We start from the raw sequence: 6,243 nt of genomic DNA on the forward strand, positions 1-6,243 counted from the left end.
GAAAGGAAACATCTCCCATTAAGCTTAAGTCCTGGTTTAAGTCCCAGGATTGATTCTCACTGGCACAAACTGGGAGCCTAACCTGAACCAACCACCAGGATAATGGGAAGCCAGGATAGTGGGATCTCTGACTGATCACTCCTGGAGCCAGGGAGAGGTAGTGGCTCTACCTGAACCACAAAGACTGTGAGTGGTGGTGGAGGAGGTTCTCCAAAAGGACAAGGTACTGCTGCTACCAGAAGAGAGTGTTTGGGGGCCCAGCCATAAATAACAGACATTCACAGCAAGACCAACAGCGGCATTCCCATCCTTCCAGCAGGCATTGTAGAGCAGCGCTCTTTAGGGCTTCAGGTTGGGAGGCTCCGATCTGGGGCTGCCCTGCAGGCACTCGAAGGAGGTCACTTCCTTGATACTGAATGGAGCTACTGTGAGAGTTACACAGAATCGTTCCACAAATGTGAATTGTAAATGGTGAAAACACCCTTCAGATGTTAGAGATCATCTTTCACGTTGTTTTAGAATTGAAGAGAAGTGAGGAACTGCAGGATTTTGAAATGGAAAGGGACTTAGGAATCACTGGCCACCACCCTCCTCCCCGCCTTGTTTTATAGCCATCACTTTAAGGCATCAAGAAGATTGAGTTTCAGAAGCAGATCACATCTTATCACCCCTCTTTCTAAACTCTCCACTGGCTTCCCTTTGTTCTTGGATGAGTCTAGTTCCTCTTCCTTCCCCCTCAAGTGTCCTTGGGATCTGGGTCCCTGCCACCTCTCAGACCCAACCCCCTGTCTGCCAGCCCCTTGCGCCCCAGGCACACCGCTTTTCCTGTGGTGGCACAAGTACCCCAAGTTAATTTCCTTCTCAGATGTTTTGTGCTTGCTGTTCCCTCTGCTGGAAACACTCTTCCCCCAGATCTTCAAGCAGCTGTCACTTTCTCCTCACTCAGGTCTCAGCTGAAACATCACCTTCTCAGAGTTTCCTTGCCTTCCATGCCTTCTCCCCTCCACTCTCTCTCACTTTACCATTTTATATTTTTTCATCTTGTTGGTTTATTTATTGCCAGTCTCTGTCCTGCCTGACAGCCCCCTCTGGAATAATGAGATCCAAGAAAACAAGATCCATATGTAGTGCAGGGCTTGGCATAAAGTTAGGGGTCAAAAAATGCTTGCTAAATGAATGAGTTCATGGTTGGAGAGATGGTTCGTGGATGGTGGATGGGTAGTGGGAAGATGAGTAAGTAGGTGGGTGAGTAGATGGAATGGGTGGGTTTGTGGATGGGTGGGTGTATGGGTTTGTGGGTAGATGAGTGGATGGGTGGATAGGTCAGTGAGGAAATGGGTAAGTACGTAGCTGGATAGATGGGTGGATGGGTGAGTAGATGAGTTTGTGGATGAGTAGATAGATGGGTAGGTTGGTAAATGGGTGAGTAGATGAGTTAGTGGATGAGTAGACAGGTGGGTAGGTTGGTAGATGGGTGGATGGGTAGATCAGTGAGTGGATGGGTGGGTGGATGAGTAGATGCGTGGCTGGATGGTGGATGAATGAGTAGGCTGAGCCCATGCCCTGTCTAGCCCTACCTTCACTCTCTAACCTGTTTCTTGCCCTTTAAAAAGTGTGCTGTTAACCCCTTTAGATTAGAAGCTGACTTGGGGCTCTAGTAGCTAAAGCCCCTTCAGACCCCCTACTTTACATCAGCTCAGGCACTACAGCCTCAGTGCCACCTGCTCCAGTTGTTGAATTCACCTGACTTCAACAACTATTAAACCGATCACTAGGAGGTTAATAAAGCCCCTTACCCTGCAGTAAGTACCCACTTACTTACTTGTGCAGGGACCCACTTCCTCCCTTGCCTGCTGCCTTCTGCCGATCAGTTGGGCCTGCCTGTCACTGTTGCCAGGAGCTGGCAGAGAGCTTAGCGGCTCCTCTCCCTGGCAATACATACAGGTGAGCTGAGCTCTTTTGTCCTCAAGGAAACCCCCAGGGAGGGCATCACTCAGTCCCCCAGGGTGGTTCTTGGAGGTGGGAAGCAGGAGGCAGCCGGTTGCTTTGAGAACCCCCCGCCTGAGCTAGGGGGCCTGTGAGGTTCATGGGGGTGGCTGCTGCAGTGGGGCCATGGCAGCCTCATACACACACAGCCTAGTGTGAGCAGCCCCGGTGTCTCAGCGACAGAGGGTGGAGGAGGGAGGGGGCACTGCTGTGACCCCAATTCACTCAAATCACTGAAGAGTAACAGGGTCCGGGGGAGCACTCAGGCAGATGGGATTGGGCTAGGAGTCTGGGGAGCACGGGGTTGGACCCACTGGGCTGAGAGTCCATAGTCAGAGAATGCCCTGATGCAGGTCCCAGGCCATTCTTAGCATGAGGTCCTGAGGGTGAGGAAGACTCCTCTCCTTACCTGGAAACTTCCATCTTTGTGAAATCTGGTTGAAGAAAACATCAGTTCTGCACATTGAATGGGAAAAACACACACACACAGCTGGATGAGAGATACAGTAAGATGCTATGTTACCAAAAAAAATCTAACATCAAGCAAAACTTCACCTCCTTATCTCAACATGTTATACCCACGTACAAGCAGAGAAAGGCCCCGAAGGTGACCCACCAGACTTTCATCAGTGGTCCCTTCCCTGGCAAAACCTGAGATTTGGGAGGAGGGATGGCATTTGTAGTCTTTTTTTTTTTTTAAGAAAAATAAGGTATTCATGTTTTATACATGAAATTACAATTTAATTGTTATAGATATTCACCAAGGATGTTATTTAGAGTAGAATGGTCAGACTTATCCCCGGAAGGGAGTGACATGAAGAGTCACAGGAAGGCACGAGGGTCCCAGTTGGCACTGGAGCCTCCCCCCAACCCATGACAGGCTGGGCTGGTGGCTGGCAAACGCGTGAGTGCTGCCTTTCCACCTTGGGGCAGCCCCAGGACAGGGTACCCTGGCTGCCTCCCTACACCTGACCCTCCTCACAGCTCCCTCCAAGATCCCACCCCAAGGTGACAGAGGCAGACCCAGGAATTGGTTCTAGGACTCGGGGAGCAGAGAGGGCGGGAGGACAGTGCCCAAGGGAGCAGGGAGCATTCCACTCCACTGATCCCATAACACCAGGGCTGCAGCCTCTCCGCTTCCGCCCAGCCAAGCAACTGCATGCACGTGCTCGTACAAGGGGGTTATTTTATTAACCGGGTAGATTAAGCATCTCTCCTTCTAATTACCAGTTTAATTAACCTTGGCACACAGTATGTACCAACCCCCGAGGGACTGAGTCAGAATTGCCTCGCTGGGTGAGCATCGCCCATCTGCTCTGCCTAGTTTCAGCTGGCCCTCCAGGGACTGGGACCGCAGGCTGTGAGGGCCAGGGGTCTGGTGGTACCAGGGAGGAGCAGAGGGAAAAGTGGAGGGGGGTTGTCAGGAACCTCTCAGGAAGATGTTGGGTTCCAACACGGCCACCTCTTCAGCAGCCCTTTTGGAAGTGATTCTGGGCCAGCCTACTTGGATCTCCCTAGGGCCTGTAGGGTAGCAATGGGCACTGAGTAAAGCCTGGGAAGCAGAAGACTTGTAATAAACTACCACTTACTTAACAGTGATGGTGCAGCATGCTGCCTTCAATGCCCCAGCCTCAGTTTTCTCATCTGTAAAATGGGCATGGTGAGACCGAGGACATGGAGCAACTTATGAAGTTTAATTCAGAGGCCAGAGCTCAAGATGCTTTGTAATTACATTCATTTATTCACTCACTTATTCAGCACATGGTTATGGAGCGCGCACTGTGCATTGACAAAAGTAAGCAAAACAATGATGAACAGAGAGAATTTGGAGCCCAGGCTCCAAGAAAATTGGCCAGTGTCTGGCTAAGAACCCCAGAGTCACCCCCAAGTGTACACACACACACTCCTTTCTAACCTGTTGCTCACAACACTCTGCCCCAGCACACACCTCACAAACACCTGTACACAACACCCAGTCACAGGCAAGCTCCTTCACAGCCATGCGCAGAACACACAGCACCTCAGAAACACGCCCACACATGGAGACAACTCTGTTCTCAAGAAGCGTGAGGCCAAGGATGTCACATTAATAAGAAGCACAGAGGCCCCGGTAAAGGGGGTTTATATATTTATTTATTTAAGGGCTTATTAAAATCCTAACCTAGTCTCCTCTTCACTAATGCAGTGTTATTGGAGCTCCTGGTGTCTGTGTGGGAGGGTGAGGATGCGAGCGTGTGTATCTGCATATGTGTGAGCAGAAGCCTCTGGATGCGTTCTGTGCAGAGTGTGCTGACGTACGCAAATCTGAGTGTGTGTGTGTATGTGCAACCAGCTGTGTGTATGCTTGTGTCCCCGTATGGAGGGTCAGTTTTGTGTCATGCTCTCATGCTTCTTAGGACCTTTCAGTAGTAAACAGTGTTTCTCAACCTATTTTTCACTCTCACCCCCATAAGGAGCCTCTACATTTTTTTCCCTAATCGCCCCCTCTCTGAAATTGTAATACCATGATACCCTGTCTATCTGTTGATGTACTGTATATAGATCTGTGCTTTATATAGAGAAAGAGTCAGATTTTTTCACCCACCTCCACCCCCAAAGAACCAATTCTTTGAGTATCACCCCTGGAGTGATACTGCCCCTGATGAGAATCCATGATCTAGAGCGAGAGTTTCTGGCTCCAGAGGCCTACAACCCCTGACATCACGTGCCATGGTTCTCAGTCTAGTGGGCCCAGATGGAAATCTCTTAAAATGCAGATCCCTGGCCCCTCCCCCTCACTGAGAACCCATAGTAAGCCACGGAGGGAGTCCAGAAATCTGGGTTTTAGCAAGCTCCCAGGGTGCCTCCCGATGCCCTGACAAAGGGAGGGCTCTGAGGTGGAAGGGAAATAGAACTACCAGAGATCACCTGAGCTGAGAGGACAGGATCTGTCTGGAGCCCCTACCTAGTCCTAGAGAACTTGGAATCTTAACTCACAAAGGCTGGGCCCTGGCTGGCAGGGCCTCACTATGGCAGAGCTGCCCCAAGGAACTTCAAAGAGACTCAGGGGAGTCTGGTCACTGAACCAGGACCCCTCCAACTGACCAGGACTTGGAGAAGTCACAATGAGGAGTGTGATCCCAACACAAGAAGTGTGTAATTGGAGGCTGAAACAAACACTAACCTAAGTGTCTGGAGCCCCCTTTTCCATCTGTGCACTAGAGCCACACTGACCTGGGTCTCTCTCCAAGGACCCCCCAACCTCCTCCCAGTCCCAAGGAGGAGGCAGAAAGTTACTCCAGCCCTGCACACCCACCAGCCCCGGGATTGTAATGGGAGCTCCAAGTTGTCATTGATGTAACCTCCTCTGGGGATTGCCAAAGAGCTGGTAGCAAAATCAGTAGGAAAAAAAAAAAAAAAAACAGAGACTTTCTACCTGACCCTGCCTTTTGTGGGTGCCAAAGGAAAGCTCTTTGCAAGACTGGAAAAGTGCCAAGCATCAGCCCTCGGTGTCTGAGTGATCAGAACACAGGGGACCAATTGATGCTCTGTGGGCAGTGGTCCAACGTGGGGCTGCCAAGGGGCAGATGGTAGCCTAGAAGAGGGAGGGAAGGGCCATCGTGGTGGCTGAGGAGCAGGGAGGGGTGGTGGGGAGTATAAGTGATTCCGTGATGGCAGGAGAGGGGAAGGTGGAGTGAGAGTGGATGGGAGATGAAGATGGAGATGGAGGGAGCCACAGCGAAAATACGGGGAGGGAGGGACACTGCGGTCAGATGGGGAAGCCAGAAAGGCATCCTTCTCCCTCTCTTAAGCTTTTAAATGCATCAGAGCATCTTGCTAATTGTTCATCTCCCAGAGACGCTAATGAAATTAACTCTGCAAAATGCTCATCAGGTCATCTGCAGAGGGCATGGTGCCAGGTTTCCACTTGGTCCAATCCCGTCCTCCTCCTCCTCAGCTCCCCCTGCCCCTTCCTGATGATTCCCCCATCCCCTCCTTTTCACCCTGGCCCCTCATCAGGGAACACCTCACCTTCAAACCTGCCTGAGAGCGCCCAGTGGGGAACATTAGAGATGGGGGCCATGTAGCCAGGGAAATGTCTGAGTTGCAGATGCCATAGAGTTCGTGGAGCTGGAAAGGTTATCTCTGGTTGTGTGTTTCTGATTGTGTGTGTGTGTGCGTGCGTGTGTGTGTGTGTGTGTGGTAGCACATATATCATAGGAGCATGTGTCTAATAAAACCGTTTGTTAGACTGAACATTCTTTCAGTCACTCAACA

This window comes from Bos grunniens, chromosome 7 (genome assembly GCF_055505025.1).
Source record: "Bos grunniens cultivar Pamir isolate PY7600 chromosome 7, Bosgru_T2T1.0, whole genome shotgun sequence".
NCBI lineage: Eukaryota > Metazoa > Chordata > Mammalia > Artiodactyla > Bovidae > Bos > Bos grunniens.